The following is a 21108-nucleotide window of genomic DNA, read 5'->3' on the forward strand; positions in this document are numbered from 1 at the left end:
CTTCATATCCACATCCCGCACCCAACCCCCATTAAGGAAACCACAGTAAAAAAATTCTCCAAAGCCAACTTCATGCTTCTTAAGACAGAAGTGTTGAACTTCATGGCACCCATGCAGATGGACAATACTGTTACAACTGCTGAATCCTACACAAATGCACTCTATAAGCACTTACACAAGTGCATGGATCATGCTATCCCAAACAGAACCAAGATGCTATCCTCCAAAAAAAAGAAAGCCAATCTGGTGGTCTCCTGCCATAATCAAACTGTACAACAGAAGGAAGAAACTGTTGCAAAAGAGAGTAAAATCCCATGGTTGGAGGACCTCCTTGGTTAGCCTCAGTAAGAAGTTGAGATCCCTTATAAGATCCTCCAAAGCTAGCTATGAACACAAAATCACCACTAATTCTAAGGACAACCACAAAGCATTCTATAGCTATGTCAAGAATCTTGATGGCAACACCCAGATCTTCTCTGAGTTACAGCACAAAGGCACAACAATTACAGAACCAACTGATATTGCCAACACCCTGGCAGATAGGTTCACTGCTAACTTTACCCCACTCTCACCCCTAAAGGGCCCATATCTATACAGGAAGAATGCAGAGTCCCTGTAATCACAACTATGCAGGTAAAAGCTGCACTCTCTAAAGCCAAAACCACAGCATCCATGGGACCAGACAACATCCCAGGCTGCGTTTTACATGAACTTAAGAATGAACTGGCTCCCCACTTAAGCAGCATGTTCAATAATAGCTTTGCATCAGGCTTTGTGCCCACTGAATGGTGCACAGCAATAGTTATCCCACTCCACAAAGGGGGAGCCACCACTGCTCCCAGGAACTATCGACCTATTAGCTTGAAGATCCTGGTCTGCAAGGCCATGGAACATATAGGTTCATAGGTAGATACTAGGCTATCGGCCCTGGGGCCTATAGCCAAAAAGATACCCTGGCTTTTGCCACCCAAGAAAATTATTTTCCTGTGCCACTGTCGAGCAGAGCCACAGAGATGATTCCCGGGGTGAATTTCCTATTTTCCATCCAATCATCAACATTTTTCTTGAAGAGTGCTAATGAGGAGCTTTTGTTTGATATAGATAGGTAGTTTATTCAAGAGTATGGGAAGTCTGTGGGACAGGAATCTATCCCTCCGGCATGTTCTGTTTAATGTGGTGACAAGGTTTAGTTCCCTAGAGCGTGCAGCTCAGAGGGATTGGGATTTCTTTAAGTGGAGCATATCCAACAGCTCTGGGTTTGACATAGCTTTGTATGTTAGGCAGAGATCACCTCTGAGTAGGTGATATATGACGGAGTAAAGCTGGAGTTTTTTGAGACGGTCTGCATAGGGCATCTGTTTGAGGCCGGTAATCTTCTTTGTGAGGTATTTCTGCAGCCTTTCCAGTTGTTGTAGATGTCTTGTGAGGTACATCCCAAAAGGGGCATTGTACTCTATAATGGGTCTAATGAGTGATGAGTAGAGGGGAACAATGACCTCTTTTTTTCTGGATGAGAAACCTTTTGTGATGAGTTGTGTCACGTAGAAGGATTTCCTGACTACTGTGGTGATGTGATTAGCAAAGGAGAGACTACTGTCCACCTGTGTCCCAAGGTCTCTTATCACACTTTCAGTGTTAAGTATGCTATCACCTATGTTGTAGTTCATGGGTACAGAGTTTTTACCAAAGGGGATGACAATGCACTTTTTGGCATTGAGCTTAAGGCCATGGCTTTGACACCAGGCATCTGTCTCAGTGACACCCTTTTGTAGGATGTCCACATCGTTAGGAGTTTTGATTATGGCTCCTAGTTTGCAGTCATCTGTGAACTCCATTAGCCAAATACCTTCTGTGTTAGCCTCTACTTCAGAAAAGTAGATACCAAACAGGAGAGGACCCAGGATTGAACCCTGTGGTACTCCACTTGTCACTGGTCTGAAGTCTGATTTGGAGTCTGCTACTTTCACAGTGTGGTTCTGTCAGTGAGCCCATTGGCAACCCATCTTGTGACATAGGGATTTATACCTAGTTTAGTGAGTTTATCTATAATTCCAGAGTGGGGGCTGGTGTCAAAAGCCTTGGCAAGATATAGATAGGCTGTGTGAACCACCTTACCCTTGTCTATGGCTTTGGTGACTGCTTCAAAGAAGTCTATCAGGTTTAGGACATGATCTGCCTTTTACAAACCTGAACTGGGTGGGATCCAGAGTTTGGAGATTACCAATATCTTTGTTTATAAGTTCCATGATGATACGTTCCATGGCCTTGCAGACCAGGCTCATCAGGCTAATGGGATGGTAGTTCCCGGGGTCCGTGGTGGCTCACCCCTTGTGGAGTGGGATAACCATTGCTCTGTGCCATTCAGCAGGCACAAAGCCTGAGTTGAGGCTATGATTGAACATGGTACTTAGGTGGGGTGCCAGTTCATTCTGTAGTTTATGTAGAACACTGGTCTCATGGATGCTGTGTTCTTGGCTTTGGAGAGTGTGGTTTTTACCTGTGCAACCGTGATTACAGGAACTTTGCATTCTTCTGGTATAGAGATGGGCTCTTTAGGGGGTGAGAGGGGGGTAAAGTTAGCACTGAACCTATCTGCCAGGATGTTGGCAATATCAGTTGGGTCTGTATATTTAGTGCCATTGTGCTGTAACTCAAAGCAGATCTGAGTGTTGCCATTGAGATTCTTGGCATAGCTATAGAATGCTTTGTGGTTGTCTTTAGAATCAGTGGCGATTTTGTTTTTGTAACTAGCTTTGGAGGATTTTATCAGGGATCGCAGCTTCTTACTGAGGCTGTCCAGGGAGCTCCTCCACTCGTGTGATTTTACTCTCTTTTGCAAGAGTTTCTTCCTTCTGTTGTACAGCTTGTTTATGACAGGGGACCACCAGATTGGCTTCCTTTTTTTGGAGGATAGCGTCTTGGTTCTGTTTGGGATAGCATGATCCATGCACTCATGTAAGTCCTTATAAAGTGCAATTGTGTAGGATTCAGTAGTCATAATTGTATTGTCCATCTGCATGGGTGTCATGAAGTTCACCACTTCTGTCTTAAGAAGCATGAAGTTGGCTTTGGAGAAATTTTTTACCATGGTTTCCTTAATGGGGGTGGAGGCAGGATGTGGATATCTAGGGTAATTAGCTTATGGTTGGAGCGGACCAATGAGGGATTGACTTCAGGTGTGGAACACCGGTCAGCCATATTGGTAATGACTAGATCCAGGATATTGTTGCCCCTGGTGGGGGTGTGAATAATTTGATCCAGGGCATTGAAGTTTATGAATTCCAGAAAGCGTTGAGTGAAGGAGTTGGTACATGAGTAGTTTTCCGAGTTAATGGTGGGGTAGTTAAAATCACCCATTATTAGGGTGTTTGGGTGAACCTTAATATTTTCCAGTACATCAAGAAAAGAGGAGTGTGAATCCTGGGGCATGGTGGGTGATCTGTAGCAATCTACAATTTGGATTGCAGTTTTGCCCAGAGTTAGTTGCACTTGGATAACCTCTGCTGCATTATGCTGAACAACTAGCCTGGAGGTGTGGATATCCTTAATGAATATGGACACACCTCCGCCTTTGGTGTTCCAGTTCAGGTTACATGGCCTAAAAGTGTGGTATGAGTTATATCCTAGTAGTGCAGGGGTACTCTCTTCTCCATTTTAAGGAGTGCCTCAAGTGAGTGCATTTTGAGATTTAGACTTCTAGCATTGAGTAGCATCACCCTCAGTTTTTGCTTGCCTGTTCCTGTTACAATGGTGAATTTGTCATTTGAACCTTGCCTAAAAAAGGGACTATAGGGGCGGCAAGAACCTTAGCCAGTATCCGGAATCCCAGGGGTGACAGGTGCAGGCTATCTGTGGCAAAGCATCATGGTCTGTTGACCATCTCATCCCAGGCAGACAGATACTGGATCCTTTTAGATCATCATGAAACTCATAAACAAAGACATTGGTAACCTCCAAACTCTGGTTCCCACCCATTTCTGGTTTGTGAAAGGCAGATCATGCCTCCTGAACCTGATCGACTTCTTTGAGGCAGTCACTAAAGTCGTAGATGAGGGTAAGGTGGTTCACACCAAACCCCACCCATACCCAACCATTATTCAAATCTCCACTCCATTATAATAATTAAAGACCTAGCTACACCCCTTTACATACTTCCCCCTTAAACCCATATTTTACTCAGCAACTGCATACCATCTCACAACTGCCATCTTTAACATTCATCATCATTATGATCTCCAAACCCTCATCCCTACTCACTCTGCTGTTACTTCTCCTCAATATATCCTACATCCACTACCTCACCCAACCCAATCATACTAAACATTCACAATGCTTTTATGTAACCAATCATCTCAACTCACCTCGCTTAAATTCACACATCTTAATATCTCCTCACTTATATGAAATCAGTAACCATCTACTCTTTCCTTATAAACTTATCAACCTTCATAAATATTCTTCCATCAGAGCATCTAATAAACCCTACATCATCATAATTAAGCCTAACTCATACTCTAAACAATCCAAATACCTCTCCAACCCAATCTTATATCTAATTACTACACTATTATCAGGAGATATTCACCCTAATCCTGGACCCCCATGTTATCCACTACAGATAAGTCCATATTATTCACCTCTCTAAATTCCCAAAGCATAGTGAACAAAATCCCAAACCTCCATGCCTGGCTTAACCATAACAAACCTGACTTCCTATCCATCTCTGAAACTTGGTTAAAACCCCATATAAAAGACTCTGAAATAACACCATCAAACTATTCAATCATAAGAAAAGACAGAACCCATAAAAAAGGAGGTGGAGTTACTCTCCTATACTCATCTTCCTTATCAGTTGCTCCATATAACAAACCTATTCCCCACTTCAATAATGCTGAAATACTCCTAGCATTATTTCAGGTTAATATACACAAACACATATGCATAGCCTCCCTCTATATCCCCCCTGGTGACAATATCACTACACTTGAGGACATCCTCTTCTGGCTCTCCACTAACATTTCTAATAAAATAATAATCCTGGGAGACATAAATATCAATTGGGCCTGCATTCAGGCTCCCACAAACCCACTTAACATCAACCTTTATAACTTCTCACAGCTTATTAACTCCACAACCCACCCCTCAAAAAACCTATCCAGTGGTAGCATTTTAGACTGGATTTTAGTCTCCCACCCTCATTATTTCTCTGACAATGGTACCCTTCCAGACCCTCTTAGTGACCACCTACCCGCATTCACATATTGACTCCCTTCTTCCATACACCAAATACATAATTACATTACTACTCGCAACCAAAAAAATTTCAACCCCATAATCTTCATTGACTCCCTTAAAACAATAAATTGGAACATCCTAAAACTCTACCTTTAGATAATGCTGTTGCCCACTTTAACTCAACCTTCTTAAAACTTCTTGACTTCCATGCTCCTTTATAGACTAAGAGAATAAAAACCAAAACTGCCCCTTGGCTAACCAAAAATACTCTAGTAACCATGAAACGCAGAGATAAAGTCTGGGCACTTTACCAAAAAAATAGGTCTCCCCTACATCAAAATGAATATAAAACACTTAGAAATAAAGTAAAAAAGCTTATTATCACTGACCGATAAAACTACATCTCCATACTCCAAAACAGCAACAAAACAAACCCACAGAAATTCTGGAAAGGAGTCACTACCCTTATCAGTCCTGGCAAAACAGACAACCCCAGCCCAGACCCTAATGCTCCTGACATAGACTTAGCTACACAATTTAACTCTTTTTTCATTAATTCTATTTCTAAATTAAACTCAACATTCTCTAACAACACTACTCCCTCCACCTCTCCCTCACCTTCCTCTTCTAACACTTTTACCTCTACTCCAACAACTTCACTCTCTTCTTCTCTACCACCACGATCCTGTAATACCCTCTCTTCCCCTCCCTCTCCCTTTTCTCTAAAACCTATACCCATATCCACCATAAAAAACTCCTTCAGAAATTTAAGCCATGCTCCAATGCCCCAGACAACATCCCATCACACTTTCTTAGTATAGCTGCAGAAGCCATTGCCTACCCCATTAGTATACTAATCAACCATTCTATCCAAGAATGCATAGTACCCCAAATCTGGAAAAAGGCTTTTATCACACCCTTACATAAAGGTGGTAATAATAACAACACTACTAATTTCCTTCCCATAGCAATCTTATCTCCCATTTCTAAACTCCTAGAAAAATGTATCCAACTACAACTCCTACCATATCTCTTAGACAATCACCTATTAACTCCAACACAGCACGGTTTTAGACCTGGTCATAGCACTATGACAGCCCTCCTCTCCTTCCTGGAAACCATAAATAAAGCCCGAGACTCTGGTCACATTGTCTCTACCCTCCTACTTGACCTCTCTAAAGCCTTTGACACTATCTCTCACAAACTTCTTCTAACTAAACTCTCTCAGCTCGACCTATCTTCTTCCGCTTTGAACTGGTTCTCCAATTACTTATCTAATATATATCAATCAGTCAAATGGAAAAAGGCCACCTTTTCTTTCCTTGCTACCCCAAAAGGAGTTCCCCAAGGTTCTATACTAGGTCCTCTCCTCTTCAATATATTCATAAGTGACTTCTGTAATTCTATCCCTTTCTCAAATAGCATTCAGTATGCAGATGATTCAACTATTATCTGCTCTGCAACATCCCTCCCTATGCTACAAAAGCTAACACAAGACGCACTCTCAATCACAGAACAATGGATGAAAAAAAATCACCTAGAACTAAATACCTCTAAAACTAAATTAATGGTATTCACTCCCTCCAAAATCACCTCTATCAATACAAACACTTTTTCTATCACTAGTCATAACAACACATCTCTGGAATTGGTGTCTGAGACAAAATTACTTGGGGTCCAAATTGATAATAAGCATAAATTCAACTCCCACCTACAACTAAATATCAAAAAAACCCATAAAAAATTAGGCATGCTCTACTGACAAAATCGTTACCGCACACCATCCACTAAAATAACTCTCGCTACCTCATTTCTTATCCCCTCCCTTCTCTATGGAGCCCCACTCTTAACTAACCTTCAATCTTCCCTTAAAACACAACTTTCCTCTTGCTACAACAAAATTGCCAAATTCGCTACTAGTCACAAATCATCTAGCCACCACTGTTCTTCTGTCCACAAACTAAAATGGCTAGAACTATCCAATCATCTCACCTACACTCAACTGACTCTTGCACATAAACTCATTTTCAACCCCTTACTGTGTCCATCCCTATCCTCTGCCTTTAAAATGCACCTACCTAACAGAGTACTAATATCTAACAACCAAAACCTAATAGAAATATACTAACCAACCCGCCCCTCTGGAAAAAAATCTCCTATCCTATGGTCTAGCTCATCTCTGGAACTCTCTACCACCATCCATTCATACCATCTCCAACCACTTTACATTCAAAAAATCTCTTCACTCTCACCTATCATCCCAGTGGGAATGCTCCTGTTCTCATCCATCATAATCTATACTAGCAAACTTTTTCTCCTCCTTTCTGGCAACTTCCTATACTGCCTCTCCTAACTCATGCATTCTCTGCTAGTACTAACTAAACATTCTCTCAAAACTGTATCATAATGTCTTATTTTCATGCTTCCTAAAAGTTAATGACCTCTCAGTACTTATATTATAACGTTTATTTTCTAAGTATGAATTTTCTGTAACAATCATCACCAGTCTGTACTACTTATAACATCAAGCTGTAAGCTGTAACACTTATAATTATTGTATTTTAACCAAAAACCTATTTGCAACCTTGTTTCTAGAACTACATTAATCGTAATGTCATACTCCAAGCTGTATCACTTGTAAATATTGTATTTTAACTAAAAACCTAATTGTAACCTGGTTTCTAGAACTACATTAATCATAATGTCATACTCCAAGCTGTATCACTTGTAAATATTGTAATTTTAATGTATAACCTATTGTAACCTTGTTAATAGAGCTTTTCTCCCCAGGACTCCATTAAAAATGGGTTCATCTTGGCCCAATGGACTATCCTGGTAAACCAACTGCAAATAAATAAATAAATAAATCTTGACCTCGCCAAGGCTTTCGACACCATCTCCCATTCTGGAATTATAGCTAAACTCACTAAACTAGGTATAAACCCCTATGTCACAAGATGGGCTGCCAACTGGCTCATTGACAGAACCCACACTGTAAAAGTTGCAAACTCCAAATCTGACCTCAAAGAAGTGACAAGTGGAGTAACACAGCGTTCCAACCTGGGACCTCTCCTGTTTGGTATGTACTTATCTGAAATACAGGCTAGCACAGAAGGCCTCTGGCTAATGAAGTTCGCAGATGACTGCAAACTAAAAGCCATAGTCAAGTCCCCAACTGATGTGGACATCCTACAGAAGGGCCTCGCTGAGACAGATGCCTGGTGTCAGAGCCATGGCCTCAAGCTCAGTGCCAAAAAGTGCAGTGTCATCCCCTTTGGTAAAAATTCTGTACCCATGAACTACCACATAGGCAGTAATCTACTTAACACCGAATGCGTGATAAGAGACCTTAGAACACAGGTGGACAGTAGTCTCTCCTTTGATAGTCACATCACCACAGTATTCAAAAAGTCCTTCTACGTGGCACACCTCATCATAAAAGGGTTCTCATCCAGGAAAAAAGAGGCCAATGTTTCCCTCTACTCTACACTCATTAGACCCATTATAAAGTACAACGCCCCTTTTGGAATGTATCTCACAAGACATCTGGAGCAGTTGGAAAGGCCACAGAAGTATCTCACAAAGAGGATTACTGGAATCAAACAAATGCCCTACACTGACCACCTCAAAAAACTCCAGCTTTACTCCATAGCATATCACCTACTCCGAGGTGATCTCTGCCTAACATATAAAGCTATGTCAAACCCAGAGCTGTTGGACATGCTACACCTAAAGAAATCCCAATCCCTCTGAGCTTCATGCTCTAGGGACCTACACCTTGTCACCACAATAAACAGGACATGCTGGAGGGATAGATTCCTGTCCCAGAGACTTCCCATACTCTGGAACAGGCTACCCATGTATATCAAGCAAAGGTCTTCATTGGCACCCTTCAAGAAAAATATTAATGAGTGGATGGGAAATAGGAAATACACCCTGGGGATCACTTTTGTGTCTCTGCTCGACAGTGGCACAGGAAAATAACTTTCTTGGGAGCTGTAAGCCAGGGAACCTTGTTGGCTAGGCTTATGTGGGCCCTTGAGCCGATAGCCTAGTACCTACCTATGAACCAATGAACCTATAATAATAATTTTATATTTCTTGCATGAAACATAGGTCTGAGCATTACTTTTCTTATATGGAAAAACAGTTTACTTCAAATGTTGGGGGTGATTATAAAACTAAATACTTTGCCATCAGTATTTATGTCTTTACTAGATTATTACACATTGTTTACTGTTTGTTTATTACAGTTTGTTTAGCTTGTCACCAGAAGCCTTGAACATGGAGACCCCTAAGGCACTTAGGGCATATGCAGGATTGTAGAAAGCTGGTGAGAACTGGTAAATTTTTTGATGTGCATATCTGTAGATGATTGCATTTTTGGCCATGTCCTCCATTTTGAGTAATACAGAGCAGAATAATGCAGTATCCTCACCTTGCACACAGTGAACTCTAACCTTATATGCCTGGTATGAGTTCCTAATGTATGAACCATACAAAGAGCTGAGTATTCTGTACTTTTCCAAATAATTTTTACTTATGAACTAAGAATTAATACAGAATACAAAACATTTTACTTTATATTTCTTATTCTTTGTAAAAAAAAAAAAAAAAACGCTCACACAGGTTCTGAGTTTAATGATACATATAACTTAAGAAATAATATTTTCATGCACACAATATTTTTTGCATCATTAGCTGGCCACATGCACAGTATCACTGCATCTTCCATCATTGCATTCCATATAATAATCTATCCATCTTTGCTATAAATTTCAATGTGCAGATTCATTCACAGAAAAGTTAAACAATACTTTTATGTTAATATTTTATGTATGTTTATTCATTATTATGTTCACTATTACTGCATTTGTGACTACATACTTATTTACAACTTGTTAACTCCATTCATCCTTCCCCAGGTCCTTTTCCCATTGTGCACATGGGGTTGGCATGTCACTTCAACAGTGACAATCATCTGGAGGCATGGTTTACACAGGGTCTATATTATAACTTCGAAGTTCGTAAACATCAAATGTTATAATATTGAATCCTAAACACCGAAATCTGCAAACATTGAAGAGTCAGAATAGCGATTTTTTTCCCTGGGAAAAAAAATCGCTATTCCGAGAAACATACACACAACACAAACACACAAAAAAAACAGCAATTCACACACATACACTTAAAATCCTACACCTAAACCTAAACTAAACTTTACATACACTACTAGCTATCCACTTACCTTAACTCAACCCTAACCCTAAGGTCCGTCACTATTGCACACTCACCTCACCCGCGCCCTAACCCTAACTCACCTAATCCGCCCCTAACCCTAACCTACACACAACTGCACACTTTCCTGACCTGCACCCTAACCCTAACTCACCTAACCTGCCCCATAACCCTAACCTACACACAATCGCACACTTACCTGACCCGCGCCCTAACCCTAATGTCCACACGACCTCACACTTACCTGACCTGCTCCCTAACCCTAACTCACCTAACCCACCCCCTAACCTACACACAATCGCACACTTACCTGAACCCGACCCTTAACATTCCAATATATCGAATGCTGAAAGCAGCGAAGCCACAGCAACGGCCCATTGAATTCTTTCCCTGGGAAAGAATTCGGTGTCCGGCATCTTCGCTGTTTTCACCGTTCGACATTACTGGTTCGATATTATAACATTTGAACTTTATAAAATTTCATGTTATAATATAGACCCAGTTTACACCACCAGGTGGCTAGTCCTACCACGGTAGTTCATCCATATCCTTCACTTGCATGTACACTCATACCTAGGGATAATTTAGAGTGTACAATCCACCTACTGCATGTCTTTGGAATGTGGAAAGAAACCAGAGGACCTGGAGAAATACACACAACCTAAGAGAGAACATGCAAACTCAGCACAGAAGGGACCCCTGCCAAGAGTCAAACCGGACAGCCTCTTGAGGTAAGATGACAACACTAACTGCTGCACCACTGTGGCTGCCCCACTGACTATAGGCAAACAGAATTTCTGTGTACATTGATTTGTATGTCATTATGTTTTCTGTGTTATGTTCTACTTACATTTTTGTGATTTTTTTTTCATCCTATAACAAATTTAAAATCTATAAACTCCTAACTGACTTTGAAATGGTTCCACAGATATTAGTGTTCTATCCCCCAGTAAGCAAATGTAAATGCATACAGACATAAATAGGGTGCTGAACGGATAGATAAATATACGTCACGCATAAAAGTATGTAGAAAAATGTTTGAAGCCCTAGTCATGAAACACACACACACACACACACACACACACACATATATATGTATATATATACATATATATATATATATATATATATATATATATATATATATATATATATATATATATATATATATACACATACATACATACATATGGCCCTATACTAGTGAAGAGTAATTTCTGAGCAGTCTCCATTTCACAAGTCTATATTATGACACTGAAACAGCTAAACACTGAATGCCGTTTCATCGACACATAATTAGTGAACTACAAGTTACATGAACGGCCAAGACCAACTAGACACGACACACTAGTTCAAACATTACAAGCCCCCCACACCTCCCCTAACTAAATATCCCAACTTTGAGATTACACTACAGTGGGGAAAAGGGCAAATTCACAGTAAAGGCCAAGCGATTTTTTTCCCTAGGAAAACAAATCGGTGATCTGGCTGTTTGTGTAATTTGTAGTTCGTTAAATATGTGCTGATGAAATGGTGTTCTGTGTTTAGCTGTTTCTTTGTCATAATATAGATGGAAAAATAGTCACAATAAGTCACAAGTCATGGATTATTCTGTAATAACACATGGAAGAAGCTATGATAGAGCCTAATAGAGCAAACACCATTAAAGAGGCATCCCAGACAAAAGAAAAGAAATTCAGCCTTAAAGCAAAGATACAAGAAAATTATTTTATTTCTCAACCCTTTTATTGTCCATTTACAACACTTTTACTATCCATAGTAATACAGCTTAAGCACACAATGGGGAAATGCATCATTTTGCCCCATCTCCACAGCAGCACAGCCATGTACCCACCCTATTCCCCTCTTTGGGCTATGCCCCTGCACATCAGCAGCTCCAACCTTTTCCAGAAATCACTGGCAAGGATGCCCATGCAACCATTCTCCCTCCCTATATGGGCAGATCCCAGAGTTTGATACCCTACTAATATATGAAGACTGAATTATAGACTTTAAATTGCCCAAGGTTCAACCTGCTGATCATTAGATTTCCTCCATTGGAAATTTCTGATAGAAAGTTTTGCTGGCAGTGATGTCTTTTTGGGGGACTTCCCCCCTTCTTCAAGTTGGTACAACCATGGAGCTAGTATATATAAGTCCAGGGGGTATTGGGGACTTCCCCCCTACAAAAACACTTAAACTAGTGTTTCTTTAAGCAAATGCATTTTGAGTATTCCAATCCTCTGTGTATTTGCTTTCATCCAATCAAAGTGGAAGTCGCAGTGAGCTGGTATGGGCACCAACATTCTCAAATGAATTCAAGTTTTTTAAACAATAGTTAACTTATTTTACCTCGTATATTTTTAATCAAATGCCCTATGTCTTTCCAAGCCATTCATAAAGAAAAGCATCTACTAAAGATGACTTAGATATACCATTCGGAAGGAAGCTAGTACTGCATATATTTGTAACAGTGAACATTTATGACATTATTGGTCTACTGAACAAACAATTTCCTAATTTAACAGTGTTTGTATTTTTTTCTTGAAATGTGGTTATATGGATGGTACTTTATGCAATTCTGAGCTATATTTTTCCTTTATCTATAACACTGGGTATATTAGATTTCATACAGCTTTGAGGTTCTGGTTTCTGAATTTATTCAGAAGATACTTTAGGCATTTGCAGAATTGGAGGATCAGCAGACTTGCCTAATCAAAGAGATAAGTACTAAGTGACCTGCCTACACCAAGTTATGGCAAGGTTGAAGTACCAGAAAAGATGCAAAAGCTATACAGCTGAGCACACTTATGTACTTACTTCACCTCATGTCTGACTTCCATGTCTTTGATAGACAGAGGCAGGCAGTAATGCCCAAATTAACATCCCCCCCACATAACCTCTAGAAACTTTCTAACAAACATACCCCCTCCTAATAAATATTTATAATACATAGGGACAAATTTGAGTTGGGTTACACAGCTAGGTTTATAAGGGAGCTGGTGGTCATTAACTTAGCATATACCTACAAACCTTATAAAAATGACAGAACATATAATTACAATTCAGAGCAGATTGAGGGGAAACAATTCAGACTAATAGTCAGATGATCACTGGCAAAACTGGCAATCAGATAAAGGGTGTGTTAGAAGCGGGTCTATCTTACATTACCGAAATTCAAAATAATCAAAAATCAAAGGTGTGAGATCACAATACTAAAACTGCATAAGACCAAACATTTCCCAAAGTTCAAAACAGTCAAACAGCAGCCGTGCATGTTCCACAGCACTTGGAGCTTCTAAATGGAGATCGCAGTACAGTGAGGACTGGGAAATATACCCTTTAAGTCACTGTTTTCCTCACTGTAGTGTGATCTCAGAGTTGGTATTTATAATTTGCAGGGGGTGTGTGGGTGCAGAAGGTGTATTTTTGTGTTTGTTTGAAACAGCTGCTGTTTTGCTGTTTTGAACTCTGGGAAACTGAACATTCGGTCTTATGCTGTTTCATATGCTGTTTCTGTGTTGTCATCTTGCTCCTTTGATTTTTGATCATTTGAAATTTCAGTAATGTAACAGACCCATTCAAACCACATATATGACATGTAAACTAGATCTTTCTTACTTATCTACACTTTTGTCATGTCATCACCACTTTGAGTTGTTGGTTGGTGAAATGGTTAGGGTTTCCACCTCCCACACAAGAGATACAGGGCTTTATTTCTCACTAAGATAGCTTGTCTAAGCTTAAAATGGCCCACAAGGGCAGCTAGCCTAGTATTTACTTATTAACCTAAAGTTATAGTCTTAGTATGTCATCAAAACTACAACAGTTTCCCTAAACCCACCATGTTTTCTCTAATCACTATACACTATGGTAAAAGTGTACCCATCACATATCCAAAACACAAACAACCCCATAATACCCAAGCTGACCTAAAAAAACCCAGCTAGGTACATCTAGGGGGGGATTTAATAAAGCCTACATATTTTTAGCTCTGTGATGCTTACAAGGACGTGAACATATTAAGATTCAGTAAGTGCTGCTGAGCAGTGCGCATGCACGACCAAACACTGAAAATTCCGTGGCATGCAAATTGCCTCATAAGCAGGTGAATATCATGCAAATGAGGCAGGTAGAGTGATCCAACAAGTAGAAAAGCATTTGTTCAGACCCCGAGTCATTGTCCATAGTGTATGCAGAAAAATTCTACATACAGGAGCCTAGACACACAAAAGGGGGTGCAAAACTGTAGAAATGTGGACATAAATCCCCTGAAAATGTAATACCACATTCATGTATGAGCAAAACTATTATTCTGTATGTCAGAAAGATTAAAGAGAATAAGTTAAATTAATATATTTTTTTAAATAATCTTGGTATGTTTGCAGTCTGCACGGCAGTGGGCAAACATGCTTAATAGAAAAATTAAAAATAAAATAGGGAAAAAAAAATAATTTTATACTATGTGACAGAAATGTATTACAGAACCTTGCATGGGGTCCCTACAATGGTGCATTGCTGCTGTTGCTAATGTGATAGGGTTATGAAGTGTGTAATTTCCAAGCTGTCAGCATGAATACGTATGCAAATGACGTGGAGTTCTTGAATAAAGGAATAATCGTGTCCGCATATCCCCTTCATGTAGGCTGTTAGACCATGTTGATGTTTACACAGGACGTGGCTGACATCAGGGGTGGTGTGTCCTCTCACTTCTATGCTCTTTTAAGGTTTGGTGCACGTGTTTGCATGGCATGCCACCTGGCTGAGCATGTTCTTCAAACTGGATGTATTCAGTTAGAAATTCTAACCTTTGTATAAGCTATGCTGCACGATGAGGTACTGTGCACAGTGTCATGCACTGAAATAGGGCCATTAAATCATGTTAATTAGATTGTAGGCAGGTGGAATGAATCATAGTTAGACAGTCGCACATTCTGCACCTATAGCAGAGCTGCAAAAAGTATGCATACACCCTATATTCTGATTTTTCCCAAATAATCTTGACCATTGGAGTACAGACATAGGAATTTTAACTAAGATAATGTTTGGGGCTGCTGCAGGTCTGCTACATCTATATGTGCTAGATGCTGAAGTCAATGCTGCTGTTTCTACTGACAATAGGCCCAGGCAGAGAAGAAGAGTGTTCAGGGCTAGGGTAACCTTCCAGGAGCTACATGAGCTGGAGATTGTAGAGAGCTACAGGGTGGACAGGGACATACTACAAGAACTCACTGAACTCTGCTGCCCTCAGCTCAGACCCAGAGCCAACAGAGGGGAACCCATCCCAGTGGAAACAAAGGTATGTGTAGCCCTTAGGGTACTACCTACAGATACTTTAGATGATCTGGGGGACATGATGGGGGGTCTCACAGGCATCTGCATCCAGGATGCTCCACCAGTTCCTGGATGCATACTACCACATGTCAGTGAGTACATATCATTTCCCCTCACCGCTGAGGTGAGGGACAGCAATATGCAACACTTCTGCTGTGTAACACACTACCCTGAGGTACTGGGTGCCATAGATTGCCATAGATTGCACTCATGTACACATCAAGGCACCACCCAGTGAGGAGGGTAGAATCTACATCAACCACAAGGGGTACCACTCCATCGACTGCCAGGACTTGTGTGCAATGCCCAGGGGATTATCCTGAATGTGTGTGCTGGTAGCCCTGGCAGTTATCACAACTCCCATATCTGTCACACATCACAGCTGTACCAGATGTTTGCTGGGGGGACATCCCACTTGGCCATTTACTGGGGAATGCTAGGTACACCCTGGAACCATGGATGATGACACCCATCAGAAATGCACACACACACCCACCAAAGAATGCCATAATGAGGCAAATGCACAGACTAGGAACATCACAGAGCAAGTGTTTGCACTTTTGAAGTCACAGTTCTGGTGCCTTGATACATCTGGTGGATCCCTGCAGTATTGTCCCGCCACATATGCAAAAATGTTCACATTATATGTTATGCTACACAATATGATCCTGCAGAAACAGCTGCAGCAGGATCAGCAAAGGAAAGGGATACACACACCCAGTGAAGAATGCCATAATGAGGCAAATGCACAGACTAGGAACATCATAGAGCATGTGTTTGCACTTTTGAAGTCACAGTTCTGGTGCCTTGATATATCTGGTGGATCCCTGCAGTATTGTCCCGCCACATGTGCACATATGTTCACAGTATATGTTATGCTACACAATATGATCCTGCAGAAACAGCTGCAGCAGGATCAGCAAAGGGAAGGGATACACAGCTCCCCATGAGTGCTAGGTCACCATAGCCACAGTCACAGGAGTACTTGCAGGAGGAACCCCCTGCTGATATCCCTGTAGGCAGCTGTAGGCATTCTCAGTACGCCCTGGCTTTGGCTAAGAGACAATGCATCGCACATTCACTGACAAGCTAGGGATCTAGGGACTGACTCCTTACTCCTACTCACACACATATATTAAAATTGATACCAGGTGACCTACACAACCTGTACCTATCTATGAATTGGCTGTGTACTGTTTGCATCAGATAGAGTCAGCCCTGAACTACAGTCTTTCAACTGCTGTATTTGGAAGATAAGTCTCTAACCTACGCAGTACTTGTAAGGATTAGTATGATATGGTATTGTAAGTATGGATCTGCTACATTTATGCAAGTAAATATTGTAGGCTATTTGGACAGAAGTAACATCCACATAGGACTACAGGTAACCAGTCCACTATCATGTGTCATTTAATACTCACTAGGCCTCGTGCATGGAATATTCACTACATCAGTCAAGGGAGATGTCAAACAGTGAGGTTACATGATATTTGGACTACTGTGTATCCAGCAGAAAATGCAGTGTTGTTTCACCACTCCCAATACAGCAGTGCTCCCATATAACTGCTTTAACAGTAACTCATTAATGATATATCAGCACTCCAGCTAATCTCAGGGCAGTAACATAGAAACTGATCATACATTGTATGTCTCACTTAATGCAGGAATAACAACGTACATATTTATGCTGTTAATTGTGCGATGAATGACTCCTCTTTGTCTGGGAGCTTGTGTGGCTCAGTAGACTAGGGAAGTTAATATAGGTGATGGTGTTGATGGTTCTAATTATAGGTTCATAGGTAGGTAGTAGGCTACTGGCCCTACGGCCTATATAAGCCTAGCCAAATGGTACCCTGGCTTTCACCACCCAAGAAAATTATTTTCCTGTTCCCCTGTCAAGCAGAGCCACAGAAGTGATCCCTGGGGTGAATTTCCTATCTCCCATCAATCATCAAAATTTTTCTTGAAGAGTGCTAATGAGGAGCATTGTTTGGCATAGATAGGTAGTTTGTTCCAGAGTCTGGGAAGTCTCTGGGATAGGAATCTATACTTCCGACATGTTCTGTTTATTGTGGTAACAAGGTTTAGTTCCCTACAGCATGTAGCTCGGAGGGATTGGGATTCTTTAAGTGGAGCATGTCAAACAGCTCTGGGTTTGAAATAGCTTTGTATGTTAGCCAGAGATCGCCTCTGAGTAGACGATATGTGACGGAGTAAAGCTGGAGTTTTTTGAGATGGTCTGCATAGGGCATCTGTTTGAGGCCAGTAATCCTCTTTGTGAGGTATTTCTGTGGCTTTTCCAGTTGTTGTAGATGACATGTTTGTTTGTAGAGGGTATCCTGCAGATTTCGTCACAGATTTAAGCTTGGAAGTGCAAAGTAAGAGGGCCAATGGTTATTTTAGCCCCATTTTGGGGAACTTGAACAGTGGGTCATCAGGCTTGCCTCGTCCTGCTCGTGAGTCTGATAACTTCAACTATAATTTTATAATTACTTACAACTTGGACGCAACTGACATTGTGTCCATCATAAGGAAGAATTGCTGTTTATTAACCACTGAGTCAACAGGAGTACCTGGGCTGGCATTGTACCCTAAGGTCACTTTCAGGAGGGGCCTTAACATCAAAAATATTTTGGAGTCTAAAATATCTGGTACCTCCCCCAGATCTTGGATGTACAAGTGTAACATGTGCAGGTACTGTAGATATGTTAAAGCAAACACAGCCTTTTGCATTAAGGACAAAAAGTTTCTTATTCAAGGAAGATTCAATTGTGCTAGCAATTGGGTGGTGTATTTGGCCCAGTGTTCTGTTTTCCCTAGCTTCTATGTTGGCAAGACCGACAGGAAGCTACAAGAATGGTTATACGAACACTTATATGCCATCAAGAAGGGGAAAGTAGACAATGCGCTGGCTAAACACATTCTAGACAACCCAGGTCATGAATTTTCATTTTTGGTGATTGACCAACTTTGTGACGGAGGCACAGGGGGTCCTGATTCTCTGAGACTTGAATGCAAGGAGTTGATGTGGCAACTGAAATTGGAAGCTTACCACCTACCTGGACTAAACAGCATGCTATCTATTAGTTGCTTTCTTAAACTGAGAAGCCTAGTTAGGTGAAGCTTCTTAGACTGATTTAATCCCCTTGGGAATGACCACCTTTTTAGCTATTTTATGGGGATTGTTTATTTCTTCGTTTTTTGATTGTTAAAATGGATTAGTGCTACTTTGTTACTATTGGTTTTATTTTTAATGTCTTTATCAATGGTTACATTGTGGTCCATTATTTTAAGCGGGGGATGTGTAGTTTGATCGTTCATCAGAATAGTCTTTTATGTAAGGGACGTCAGCCTCCTAGTACCGGCCGCTACACACAATATACAATCAATATATAATATGTAACTTTTTTTTTTTTGTTTTTGCTACTAATACTGCTACTATTATCAGATGGTTATGATAGCAACATAACAATGTTAAGCATACATTTCCAAGGTATACTCATAGATGTATTTTGTATATTTTATATCAACTCATGGTTTGTAGTCTTCCATCGAGTTGTGTTACCATCTGAATGGCATTTTGATTTATTTACATGACTTTTTTAAAACAGGCGCTACACGCATATACTTTTCCTGGGTTTGCCACTTGTGTGTTTATAGTGTCTACCAGGTATTTAAGATTGTATACATGCTATGTTGGTGGCGTAAATTTAAAGTATTAGTTTGATTATAAATATTCAGGGCTGGTCATGTTGATCTTATACAAATGGTGATGCACAGTTTTCTGTGTTTTTTTTTTAAGTGCATTGATGTGCAATTTTCAGGTGTGTCCACAAGGGGGAGTGTTTGAGTGGAGCTATGATGCTTAAATAATGGGGCAGATGTATTGTTCTTTGTTTTTAGTTTGCTTTCTGAAGAAGTTGGTGCAGAGCGCCGACGAAAAGCTTGGTTTTAAGCTTAATAAAATTCCTGTTTGGTATTTTTGTTTATTGGAGTTCTTTACAGACATTTTTTTGATTATTAGGAGTCCTGAATGTAACCTCTGGATTACTAGGAGCTTTTTAGAGGTGCAGCAACCTGCAATGGTGGTATTTATCAGTTTGTGGTATAGATAGGTAGTTTGTTCCAGAGTATGGGAAGTCTCTGGGATAGGAATCTATCCCTCCAACATGTTCTGTTTATTGTGGTAACAAGGTTTAGTTCCCTAGAGCATGTAACTCGGAGGGATTGGGATTCTTTAAGTGGAGCATGTCAAACAGCTCTGGGTTTGAAATAGCTTTGTATGTTAGCCAGAGATTACCTCTGAGTAGACAATATGTCACGGAGTAAAGCTGGAGTTTTTTGAGACGGTCTACATAGGGCATCTGTTTGAGGCCAGTAATCCTCTTTGTGAGGTATTTCTGTGGCTTTTCCAGTTGTTGTAGATGTTTTGTGAGGTGCATACCAAAAGGGGAATTGTACTTCTATAATGAGTCTAATGAGGGATGCGTAGCGGGGAACAATGACTACTTTTTTCCTGAATGAGAAACCTTTTGTGATGAGGTGTGCCATGTAGAATGATTTACTGACTACTGTGGCGATGTGATTATCAATGGAGAGACAACTGTCCACTTGTGTCCCAAGGTCTCTTATCACACTTTCTACTGACTTTGTGGTAGTTCATGGGTACAGAGTTTTTACCAAAAAGGGATGATAATGCACTTTTTGGCACTGAACTTGAGGCCATGGCTTTGACACTAGACATCTGTCTCAGTGAGGCCCTTTTGTAGTATGTCTACATTGTTAGGAGTTTCGATTATGGCTCCTAGTTTGCAGTCATCTATAAACTTCATTAGCCAAATACCCTCTATGTTACCTGTACTTCAGTGAAGTAGACACCAATCAGGAGAGGACCCAGGACTGAACCCTGTGGTACTCCACTTGTCACTGGTCTGAAGCTGGATTTGGAGTCTGCTACTTTCACAGTGTGGGTTCTGTCAATGAGCCAGTTGGCAACCCATCTTATGACATAGGGCTTTATACCTAGTTTAGTGAGTTTATCTATAATTCCAGAGTGGGGGGATGGTGTCTAAAGCCTTGGTGAGATCTAGATAGGCTGTGTGATCCACCTTACCCACATCTACTGCTTTGGTGACTGCATCAAAGAAGTCTATCAGGTTTAGGAGAAATGCTCTGCCTTTTACAATCCCTAACTGTATGGTTCCTGAGTTTGGAGATTACCAGTGTCATTGTTTATAAGTTCCATGATAATACGTTCCATAGCCTTGCAGACCAAGTTCGTCAAGCTAATGGGGCGGTAGT

This window comes from Protopterus annectens, chromosome 1.part2 (genome assembly GCF_019279795.1).
Source record: "Protopterus annectens isolate FY-2018-M chromosome 1.part2, PAN1.0, whole genome shotgun sequence".
In the NCBI taxonomy this organism is placed as follows: Eukaryota; Metazoa; Chordata; order Ceratodontiformes; family Protopteridae; genus Protopterus; species Protopterus annectens.